Below are 12147 nucleotides of genomic sequence, written 5' to 3' on the forward strand. Positions count from 1 at the left end.
GTTATACCTGTATGCAAAAAAAAATATTTCATAGTTCAGCAATACTGATCAATCTAATAAACTCAAAACTGCACCATCCTCCCTATTCTGGTATTTTAAAGAGTACTTAGCGTAAATATTAAGCAACCTAACTAATAGGGTTCCAACTCCCAGCAACAATAAAAATAAATAAATAAAAAATAGGGAACCACCCCTCACGCTCCACCTCATGATGCTTAATCGACGTAATCAACCTTAATTTGATGCAGTGTGAAAAAAAAAAATGCACAGAAATCAATTATTTTTCAATATATTAAAATATTAAATAGATTCAACATCTTTCTTCAACAAAATTGCAGACTGCACAGATGGTACCTTCCCAAAAGAAAAAGTACTATAGCTTACTAGGGTATATATATTAGACTTAATAGTCACTATATACAGTAATGGACTTCTATTAATTTTACATCAAATTAAAACTTTGGGTGTCAGATAATTATTTATTAAAAGCTTTTATTTATTAGACATTTTAAATGAGAATAAGAAAGAAAAGTATGTCTTTGTGCCCCCTTTTCCCTGTTAATGCCCTATCGGCCCCCCTGGCTAAACTTTGCTAGATCCGCCCCTGCACAGTTACGTCAGCTACGTAGAAAAAGATCCTGGAGTAGAAAGTAATATTAAATAAATTCTAACAACAGCTTATCAAGCTTAAACGTGCTGCTGTTGTTCAGCCGCTGGTTTCCTCTTTCTGGTGCAAAGTGGGCCAAAAACAAACAAGAGACACGGACTCACGACAGAAAAGCCGATCAGCTGATCATTGATCAGTTTCATGATTGAAGTAGCAGCAGGAGAGGGAGAGAGGCAGTCGCTCCATATATCGGTTGTTAAGCTTAACATGCGAATGCTTTACAAACATTCAGAGATGGACTTACACACTTGCTTTCTTCTCTCTGGGATAACTTCCTCGGAGATGAAATGCCGGTTTGGTAGCGAAGCTCCAAATGCTATCCAGACCACCGACAGGTCTCGCACGCCACAGCCGCTCTATCACGTGAGCACACTGCTGCGACGTGCTACGGTTATGAGGCGAGTTACGCCATGTCGCAAGTTTTGTGAGGTGCTTGTTTGATATTTAATGGATCGATTACATTTTTTATTTTTCTCCAATATCCGATCCAGTAATTTAGGTCAGTATCGGCCCGATACCGATGCGTAATATGGGATCGGTCCATCTCTACTTATTACATTTTTCCATATTTTTCTTTCATGTTTCTCGTGGTTGGTCAAATTAAGAATCTTCAAAATTTCAAATGATGCGCTCAGATTTTGTGCTAAATTTATGCTCACTTTCAGACTGTTGTTTCTACTCTTATCTCTGTGTGATGTCAGTGGGAGCAGATATCCCTACTATGGTCACTCACACAGGCATAAGGCAGCTGCTGTTCAAACCTTTTGTTTGCAGCCCAGCATCATAAAGCTGGCTCCAATCAAAAGGAGCTAAAATTACTTTTTTCAGATGGCTCAGGCAGAGCTGCGCCACGTATTTGATTTGAAGACTTTTTTACACCACATGGCTGTACTGACGTAACCTCCCAAAGGATCTGTGTCTCCATCTTTCATCAAATGTTTAAACCAGAGGAGCTTAAAGCAGGTGCAATGACAGAAAATGCACTTCATTTCCCAGCCATACACTGCATACTTACTGGCCACTTCATGAATTACACACCGCTAGTACCAAGTTGGACTGCCTTTAAGCTTAATTCATTGCAGCAAAGAGTCAGCATCACAGGTTCTGGTCCACACTGACACAACAGCATCACACGGATTGCAGCAGATCTGTCAGCTGCACATATGTGACGAGAATCTCGTTTTCCACCAAAGTTCTAAAGGTGCTCTATTGGATTGAGATCTGGTGACTGTGGAATTGGAGTACAGTGAAGTGTGAGATGGTTTGTGACATGAAACATTATCGTGCTGCAGGCAGCTACTGAAAGATGGGCATATTGTGCTCATAAAGGGATGGAGGTGTGACTGATATCCCCATGCTGGGATTGCTCCAGGAGCAACATAGTCAGGGCTGGCCCAGGTTCAGAGCTGCAAGTGATCAGTCACGTTGTTATGTCACAGGGGCTAAGGTTAGGTTTTGGTGTGATGGTGTTTCCACCTAGCCTAGCAAAACTATGACATCACTATGTCTGTGAAGGTTCTCAGTCATCCAGGTCATGACATCACTATAATGTGATTGGTCACTTGAAATGTTGAATCTGGACCAACAATAATTATGATGTTCCGGAAACAACGTCAGGTCTCACTTGATGGACAAACTCGGGCAGGCTGTGGTTTCAAAACGATGCTGGACTGGTCCAAACTGTTCCCAGCAGCCCACGTGACACAAACAAACAAAGCCACTTAAATCACTCTTCCTCCACACTTTGATAATCAGTCTGAACTTCAGCAGGTCGTGTTGATCATGCCTACATCCCTAAATGCAATGACCTGGTCTCATGTGATTGGATGACATATTTGCCTTAATGTGCTTTTGAACAGATGTACCTAATGAAGTGGCAGGTAGGCATAAACAGTCTATAAATGCAGGAAAAGCACAGTTCCTACTCTGTTGAGGAGGTGTTCAAATAAATAAAGCATCATCAGTTTCAGTCTGCCAGCACAGCTCCTGGAACAACACAGCAAACACGGTGACCGTGTCCACGGTCCTCCGTGAAATGGAAAATACACCTGTGCTTGTACAGCTCGGCTTTGCAGACCAGCACACTAATAACAACCAGGTACACAAACACCTTGAACACGTTTCACTCCTGCTTCTTCCCCAACAGCTGAAACTAACACCCCGTTTCAAATTTAAAGGGGCGGGCGGACCTGTCCGCGTGCACATTAACAGCCAAATGTGACGTTATCAGCCTCGGCCTCGGCCAAATCACAGCTGACCCCGCGAGCTAGCGTTAACCACAATGAAGCCCAAAGCGTGAACAGCTCGCTTGGAGACCGGCTCTGTCGTCACCCGAGAGCTACGAACCCCACACAGCCTCCCCCGAAACAAACACAGCGCAGCGCGGGTGCTTGCCCCTCGGCAGGCGAGTTAAGTTCGCGTTAGCTGACTGACGCTGCTAGCCAGCTAACCTCGCTGACCAAAACAGCTGGCTAAACAACAGCGGCTGCTCTGTGTTTCTCTCCCAGCCCCATACTCACTCGAGCACCCGCACGGTGTGAAGGCAAGACACGGGGCTAGTGCTAACGGCCGACCGGAGAAGTATTCCCGGGTTTCTACTTTAGTTCCTGCGGATGCTGATGTATCCGATCTCCATGCATCAAACCATGTTGGGTGGGCAGCTGCGCACTGAGTTCTTGTTTGTACTATCAGGAGGTTTCTGGGAGGAAATGTAGGAAACTTCGAAGGGCACTAGGAGGCGACTATGTACCTCAGCCTCCTATCTCCTCGAAGTATTTTATTTGAGCAAAAGTAGTTTTTCAGATATCAGTGTTTGTCCTTCTGTTGGGAGCTCAAACAAAACCGTTCAGAAGCAGTGAACTGAAAATGTCTCGAATAAAAGCGATCAGACAGAAGCGTTCACTTCACTCTGGACTCAAGCAAAGAAGCATGCTGACTCAGCAGGGACAGCGTTTAATGACAAAAGTAACAGAAAGCAAGAACGCGTCATTCCATCACATTCTAGTTTTTGCTAAGCCTGGTGGCTGATTTTGTTCTACATGTACAAACACATGCTTTGACAACAACAGATGCACACATGGTACCAACTGGTGGCATAAATATTCATCAGGACGTGCAGTTTTTTCAACACATTTAAAGCTATCTCCAAAAGTTGATTCTGTTCATCTGGACCTAGCGTTGAACAGAATCAACTTTTGGAGATTTACTTAGCTGGATGATTGAGCATGCATCAAAACATTTAAAGCTAAATTACAGAAGCATCAGCAGGCTGGAAGATGCCATCGTTATAGGTCATTTATAGGTTAGAAAAGATGAAGTCTTACCTTTTTGAAGCCAAGAGCACTGAGCTCTTCACTGCTGGACACTGTATGCTGTTGCCTAGTAAATTGTTGTTCCTATAGTAAAACATATGTTCCTTTCTGTCTTTTGGTAAATTAGTGGGAACCCTGATTTACCAAATGAGCTTCATGTTGCATCCGGTTCCTAGTTTCAAGGCTTGAAAAGAGCAATGGGAAAGTGTTTCCTGATATCAGCAAAATGCAAATATCACGCTTAGTCTACTGCACTGTAAAGATAGATAGATAGATAGATAGACAGACAGACAGACAGACAGACAGACAGACAGACAGACAGATAGATAGATAGATAGATAGATAGATAGATAGATAGATAGATAGATAGATAGATTAGGGGTGCAACAATACACAAAATTCACGGTTCGGTTTGATACTTTGGTGTCACGGTTCGATATTTTTTTCGATACAAAAAATGTTCATGCTTTTTTAATTTGTTGTTTATTAAGATTATAAATATATATTTTAACTCAAACGTACAGCTTTTAAATTTAATGTTGCTGAAACAACAAAGGGATAAAATAATAAATCTATCTGACTGAGAAATCACTCATCTTTAGAAAAGAGAGTTTATTACAGAGAAATGGCTCTTTCCAAAATAAAAGGTATACTATACGCTTCTTCTGGGCTATATTCTCAGCAGCATATTAAACATATCAGCAATAAAGCTGCCATTTTCAGTTAACCTCCCATGTTGTGTTTCCTGCGTTTGGGTCCTACATCTTGCCTGCCACAGAGCCAAACTGTGACACTAACAACAAATTGGGGAACAAATACCAAAAGAACTGTCTCAGTTAATGAGGACATCAGTAACGATACACTTGTAAGCTTTCAGCCCATACCCACATGTTTTACCATCTGTACTGAATCAGGTGGAAGCCAAGAATCATTACCGGTGGAGGAAACTGGCGAAAATCAAAGTACCGTTAATAAACACAAGCTTTCCTCTGCTGTACATCAGGGTCACCTTGTAATATAATTTGGATGCTTCGACTTGAGTACAGTTAGAATTGCTTGATCAGCTGACACCTGTTCGCACCGTGCTTCAGAGTAGTGTCGTCCTCATAACAATGTCATGTTAGGTCAGATCATTAGGTTGGACTCTGGAAGTTTTGATTTACATTATAAAAGACAGACGGTTTTTATATTTTACCACACAGTGAGATAGAGGGACTCTCACGCAGCTGCAGCAGTCACTAAAGAACTTGTATTACATAAGTACATACTGTATGTAGTATAGATAAGCCTTTTCACTCAGAGAAACAGACTGCATTCCTGCAAGAATCCTGAGCTTTCAGGGTGGCATGGTGGTGCAGTGGCTAGCACTGTAACCGTCACAGCAAGACTGTTGGTGGGTCAAGCCCGCTGGCTGTACTGTGTGGCGTTTTCATGTTGTCCCCGTTCTGTGTGCTCCTGCCTCTTCCCACAGTCCAAAAATCATACATATGTGTGATTCTTACTCTGAATCTGAATAAGTACGCGGGACCACTGTGTGCGGTAAGACCATCTCTTTTACTTCCTGTATTACCATCTCCCGGCATGCATTGCCAGTGTGTAACACGTAATTACACCAAACAATGAACACATACTGCCCATACAACAAATGTACCAGAGACAATTATGAATACACCACACATATTAGGCTAATTTGTGACAATATGTGTGACTGTTGGAGGGAATGGTTGTCTGGCTCTGTTTAGCCCTGCGATAGACTGCCGACCTGCCCAGGATGTACTCTGCCTATTGTTCAATCACATCAGGTAAGGGCTCCAGCTACTACATAACGCTGAATTGGATAAGCAGTAATGAAAATGGATGATGACTTTAGATATGCAGTTTTTATGTCCCAGTAACTATTAAAATTGGATTTCAATATACTTCAAAACCCATCTCCATAGAGACTGTGTCAGCTTCCAAAAAGACAAAAAACAAACTAAAAACCAGCAACAAACGACTTAAACATAAACAATTACAAAGAAAGAACAATACAGTATCCACATCTGAACCAAAGAGTAAAACAGTGAAATCTGGATTATTAAATATTAGGTCTCTCTCCTCCAAGTCTCTGTTAGTACATGACTTAATAATTGATCAACAAATTGATTTACTCTGCCTTACAGAAACCTGGTTGCAACAGGATGATTATGTTAGTTTAAATGAATCAACACCCCCGAGTCATTCTAACTACCAGAAATCTCGAAGCACAGGCCGAGGGGGAGGTGTGGCAGCAATTTCTCACACCAGCCTATTAATTAATGAAAGACCCAGACAGACTTTTAATTCATTTGAAAGCCTGATGCTTAGCCTCGTCCACCCCAGCTGTAAAACTCAGAAACCAGTCTTATTTGTTATCATCTATTATCCACCTGGGCCTTACACAGAGTTTCTGTCTGATTTCTCAGACTTTATATCTAATTTAGTTCTGAGCTCAGATAAAATAATTATTGTGGGTGATTTTAACATCCATGTAGATGCTAAAAATGACAGCCTCAACATGGCATTTAATCTGTTATTAGACTCAATTGGCTTCTCTCAAAATGTAAAAGAACCCACCCACCACTTTAATCACACTCTAGATCTTGTTTTAACATATGGCATAGAAACTGAACATTTAACAGTGTTTCCTGAAAACCCTCTCCTGTCTGATCATTTCCTGATAACATTTACATTTACAATAATTGATTACACAGCGGTGGAGAGTAGACTTTATCAAAGTAGATGTCTTTCTGAAAGCGCTGTAACTAAGTTTAAGAATATAATTCACCCACTGTTATCATCTTCAATGCCCTGTACCAACATAGAGCAGAGCAGCTATCTGAACGCTGCTCCAACAGAGGTCGATTATCTTGTTAATAATTTCACCTCCTCACTACGTACGACTCTGGATACTGTAGCTCCAGTGAAAACTAAGGTCTCTAATCAGAAGTACCTGACTCCGTGGTATAATTCTCAAACACGTAGCCTAAAGCAGATGACTCGTAATCTGGACAGGAAATGGCGTGTCACAAATTTAGAGGATCATCATTTAGCCTGGCGAAATAGTTTGCTGCTTTATAAGAAAGCCCTCCACAAAGCCAGAACATCTTACTATTCATCACTGATTGAAGAAAATAAGAACAACCCCAGGTTTCTCTTCAGCTCTGTAGCCAGGCTGACAAACAGTCAGAGCTCTTTTGAGCCAACCATCCCCTTAACGTTAACTAGTAATGACTTCATGAACTTCTTCACAAATAAAATTTTTATCATTAGAGAAAAAATTACCAGTAATCATCCCACAGATGTAATATTATCTACAGCTACTCTTAGTACCATCGATGTTAAGTTAGACTCTTTTTCTCCAATTGATCTTTCTGAGTTAACTTCAATAATTACTTCCTCCAAACCATCAACGTGTCTTTTAGACCCCATTCCTACAAAACTGCTCAAAGAAGTCCTGCCATTAATTAATGCTTCGATCTTAAATATGATCAACCTATCTCTAATAATCAGCTATGTACCACAGGCCTTCAAGCTGGCTGTAGTTAAACCTTTACTCAAAAAGCATCTCTAGACCCAGCAGTCTTAGCTAATTATAGGCCAATCTCCAACCTTCCTTTCAGATCAAAAATCCTTGAAAGAGTAGTTGTCAAACAGCTAACAGATCATCTGCAGAGGCTTATTTGAAGAGTTTCAGTCAGGTTTCAGAGCTCATCACAGCACAGAAACAGCTTTAGTGAAGGTTACAAATGATCTTCTTATGGCCTCTGACAGTGGACTCATCTCTGTGCTTCTCCTGCTAGACCTCAGTGCAGCGTTCGATACTGTCGACCATAATATCCTATTAGAGCGATTAGAACATGCTGTAGGTATTACAGGTACTGTGCTGCAGTGGTTTGTATCATATCTATCTAATAGACTCCAGTTTGTGCATGTAAATGGAGAGTCCTCTTCACACACTGAGGTTAATTATGGAGTTCCACAGGGTTCAGTGCTAGGACCAATTCTGTTTACATTATACATGCTTCCCTTAGGCAGCATCATTAGAAGACATAGCATACATTTACACTGCTATGCTGATGACACCCAGCTCTATCTGTCCATGAAGCCAGATAACACACACCAATGAGTTAAACTGCAGGAATGTCTTAAAGACATAAAGACCTGGATGGCCGCTAACTTTCTGCTTCTTAATTCAGATAAAACTGAGGTTATTGTACTCGGCCCTGAAAAGCTTAGAAATATGGTCTCTAACCAGATTCTTACTCTGGATGGCATTACCTTGGCCTCCAGTAACGCTGTGAGGAACCTTGGAGTCATTTTTGACCAGGACATGTCCTTCAACGCACATATTAAACAAATATGTGAGACTGCGTTCTTCCATTTGTGCAACATCTCTAAAATTAGAAATATCCTGTCTCAGAGTGATGCTGAAAAACTAGTTCATGCATTTATTACTTCCAGGCTGGACGACTGTAATTCATTATTATCAGGATGTCCTAAAAACTCCCTGAAAAGCCTTCAGCTAATCCAAAATGCTGCAGCAAGAGTCCTGACAGGGACTAGAAAGAGAGAGCAGATTTCTCCTGTTTTGGCTTCCTGTTAAATCCAGAATTCAAAATCCTGCTCCTCACATACAAGGTCTTAAATAATCAGGCCCCATCTTATCTTAATGACCTTGTAGTACCATATCACCCTATTAGAGCACTTCGCTCTCGCTCTGCAGGCCTACTTGTTGTTCCTAGAGTATTTAAAAGTAGAATGGGAGGCAGAGCCTTCAGTTTTCAGGCCCCTCTTCTGTGGAACCAGCTTCCAGTTTGGATTCAGGAGACAGACACTATCTCTACTTTCAAGATTAGGCTTCAAACTTTCCTTTTTGCTAAAGCATATAGTTAGGGGTGGAGCAGGTGACCCTGAATCCTCCCTTAGTTATGCTGCAACAGCACCGCCTACAACTGCAAAGCTCTCCAGCGAGTAGTGCGGTGCTCTGAACGGATAATTGGAGGTGAGCTTCCCTCCCTCCAAGACATCTACAGGAAGCGCTGCCTGAGGAAAGCGGGGAGGATCATCAAGGACTCCAGTCACCCCAGCCATAAACTGTTCAGACTACTTCCATCAGGAAGGAGGTTCTGCAGCATCCGGTCCCGAACCAGCAGACTGAGAGACAGCTTTTTCCATCAGGCCATCAGACTGCTGAACACTTCATAGACACCTCAGCTTCACTACTGAAACTTTAACATTATGTACTCCATACTGTACAGTAACGCCACTGTTTTGCACATGTCTCACTCTGTATATTTTATTTTATATATTTTATTTATTGTTTACTCTATTTAATTTGTAAAATATGTGTACACACACACACACACACACACGTAGAAAAATATTTAGTATACACATCCAGAAATGCATATACTATTATATATTGTACATATATTTATTAGTTTCAGATGTAGCCATTCTTGTATTTTGCTTGTTTACATTATTGTATTTTGCACAACTCTGTTGCTTGTGAAGCTCGCACACAAGAATTTCACTCACATGTGCTGTACCAATGTACCTGCACATGTGATGTGACAATAAAAGTGATTTGATTTGATTTGATTTGATTTGCAATAGACGTAGGCTGCCGGGTGGATTCCCATGATGCATTGAGTTTTTCCTTTCCAGTCACCTTTCTCACTCACTATGTGTTAACAGACCTCTCTGCATTGAATCATATCTGTTATTAATCTCTGTCTCTCTTCCACAGCATGTCTTTATCCTGTCTTCCTTCTCTCACCCCAACCGGTCGCAGCAGATGGCCGCCCCTCCCTGAGCCTGGTTCTGCCGGAGGTTTCTTCCTGTTAAAAGGGAGTTTTTCCTTCCCACTGTCGCCAAAGTGCTTGCTCATAGGGGGTCATATGATTGTTGGGTTTTTCTCTGTATCTATGAAGCGCCTTGAGGCGACTTTTGTTGTGATTTGGCGCTATATAAATAAAATTGAATTGAATTGAATTCAAAATAAGATACTCAAATACGCTCCCTGACACCTTTAAAACGGTGAGAACTAAACAGCTTGTGTCAGACAGCCGGGGGACTCCATCAAGCCCCAGTATGATATAAATAAGGATTATTTTGAACTTTTGAATCATGCAAAGCTACTCTAGAGTTCAAAACTTAAAAAAAAAAGGAGCATCATAGATCTCACTTAAAGCAGTATTTCAACTTTTTGTTACAGCTCACATCAGTGGACTCATTATCATAAGACACGTTTAATACATTTAAAAATAAAATACACAATGACAACTACAAACTGACTCCTTCCTCAAGCTATTTTTGGACAGTAGTTGTCACATGGGGGCAGTGTGACTACCAGACTGTACAGGAAATTGCACAGATTCTGCAAAGCAGCATTTTCACTGCCATCTCTGCGGTTCTCCGTCTGTAGTGAAGCAGTAGTGCTCCCATATAGCTTGCTGTAAATATGCCAAGCACCTTACATGAGTCTGTTATGCATTATTCATGAACGGTAGGTCATAGACAACCGCTTTAACTGCATTAGTATTCATCCTGTTCTATTGTGCAGCACAAAGGCTTCAAACAGCACAGACTATACTTAACGCCTCCACTGTGGCAGATCAAGTTTGACTGTCTTGCTCAGAAGCACTCGTTTGTCTCGTTCCCAGCGTGACCACTTGGATCAAACTGTGCGTGAGCAGATTATCATATATGGACCTTTAGCTGATACAAATGGTGCTCTTCTGCATCTTTGTTTGACGCAGTCTAATGAATTTCTCTGATTAAAACTCAGAGAATGAAAAATGTAAGTGCATCTACTCTGCTGAGGCAAAGCAGGTGCACGCTGAGAAGAAGAAACCCCCCCAAACTATATTAATGGTTAACTTAAATGAGTTGTATTTTTCAGACAAAGTGTCTAAGTGATGCACATGTCAGGTTAAACACCTGGATCCAATCCCCCTCCAGAATTAAGCAGCTTTAAATGTCCCTTTATTGCTAATCTTTAACCATGAACAGCTCGTTAGCATTCAGTTTGAATAAATTCTGTAATTTATCAATTTTGGATCAATTCTGTTGAGGAAAATTATTCAAAAGCACCTCTAAACTATATACTTAATGCAGTTTTGAGATTACACTCACCAGCCACTTTATTAGGCACATCTTTTCAACTCCTCATCCATGCAAATATTGAATCAGCCAATCAGATTGCATCAGCTCAAAGCATTTAGGGGCTGTAGACATGATCAAGACGACCTGCTGAAGTTCAGACCAAGTATCAGAATTAGGAACAAAGGTGACTTTAAGGGACTTTAAACACGGTGTAGTAGATGATCCTAGATGGGCTGTGGGGTTTACAGAGAATGACTGCAGCTCTCTGGGTGAGAATGTTTTGTTGATGTCCAAGGTCATAGAAGAATGGACAGCCTGCCTTGAGCCAGTAGAAAAGCAACAGTAACTGAAATAATCAGTTGTTACAGCAAAGACATGCAGAAGAGCATCTCTGAACATGCAACACATGTTGAACCTTGGAGCTGATGGGCTACAGCAGCAGAAGACCCCACCGAGTGCCACTCCTGTCAGGAACAGGAAACTGAGGTCCACACCGCTTCTCCGATATCGGACAACACAAGATTGTCCAATTGATGAAACTCTACTGCGACCTTCAGATGGTATTTTCAGAAAATGATGTAAACAACATGAAAGGATGGAAGCATTCAGCTTTGTATCAACGGCTCAGGATGGTGTGGGGATGTTTTCACTTTGGACCCCTCAGTACCAGTTGAGCATCAACTGCCACCTGGTATTGCTGCGGACCATCCCTCTATGACCACAGTGTACCCATCTGCATTTCTTACAGTTTAAGTCCAAAGCAGCATTTCTTTATCATCTAAAAAACAAACTGAGGTGTACTGCTTTAATCTTTTTCTTATATTCAAACATCCCAGAGTTTACATGCGTGGTTGGCCAACTTCGCACTCACAGAAAGAGTCTCACTGGTCCACCTCACTTCAGATCGACGCTGGCTGTTATGTGTCCTACAATGTAAAATCAGTTTGACATCCTTGAAGCAGATTCCTGTTTTGCGCCGCTCTGCGTTGTTCCTGTTCTTTTCTATTCTGTATTCCACATTTCATATAATCTTGATTATTG

The 12147-nt window shown here is 41.4% G+C and overlaps 1 protein-coding gene across 3 annotated transcripts in view; it reads right to left on the reverse strand.

The window, feature by feature from the left end:
* Positions 1 to 3341, reverse strand: part of disp1 (dispatched homolog 1) — a 129579-nt gene extending 126238 nt beyond the window's left edge. For all 3 annotated transcript variants that reach the window (XM_080882415.1, XM_080882419.1, XM_080882412.1), the window contains exon 1: positions 3187 to 3341. The gene's annotated coding sequence lies outside the window, so the exon portion shown is untranslated. The remainder of the gene's footprint in view (positions 1 to 3186) is intronic.
* Positions 3342 to 12147: the final 8806 nt, after the last annotated feature.

This window comes from Rhamphochromis sp. 'chilingali', assembly GCF_963969265.1.
Source record: "Rhamphochromis sp. 'chilingali' genome assembly, chromosome: 5".
NCBI lineage: Eukaryota > Metazoa > Chordata > Actinopteri > Cichliformes > Cichlidae > Rhamphochromis > Rhamphochromis sp. 'chilingali'.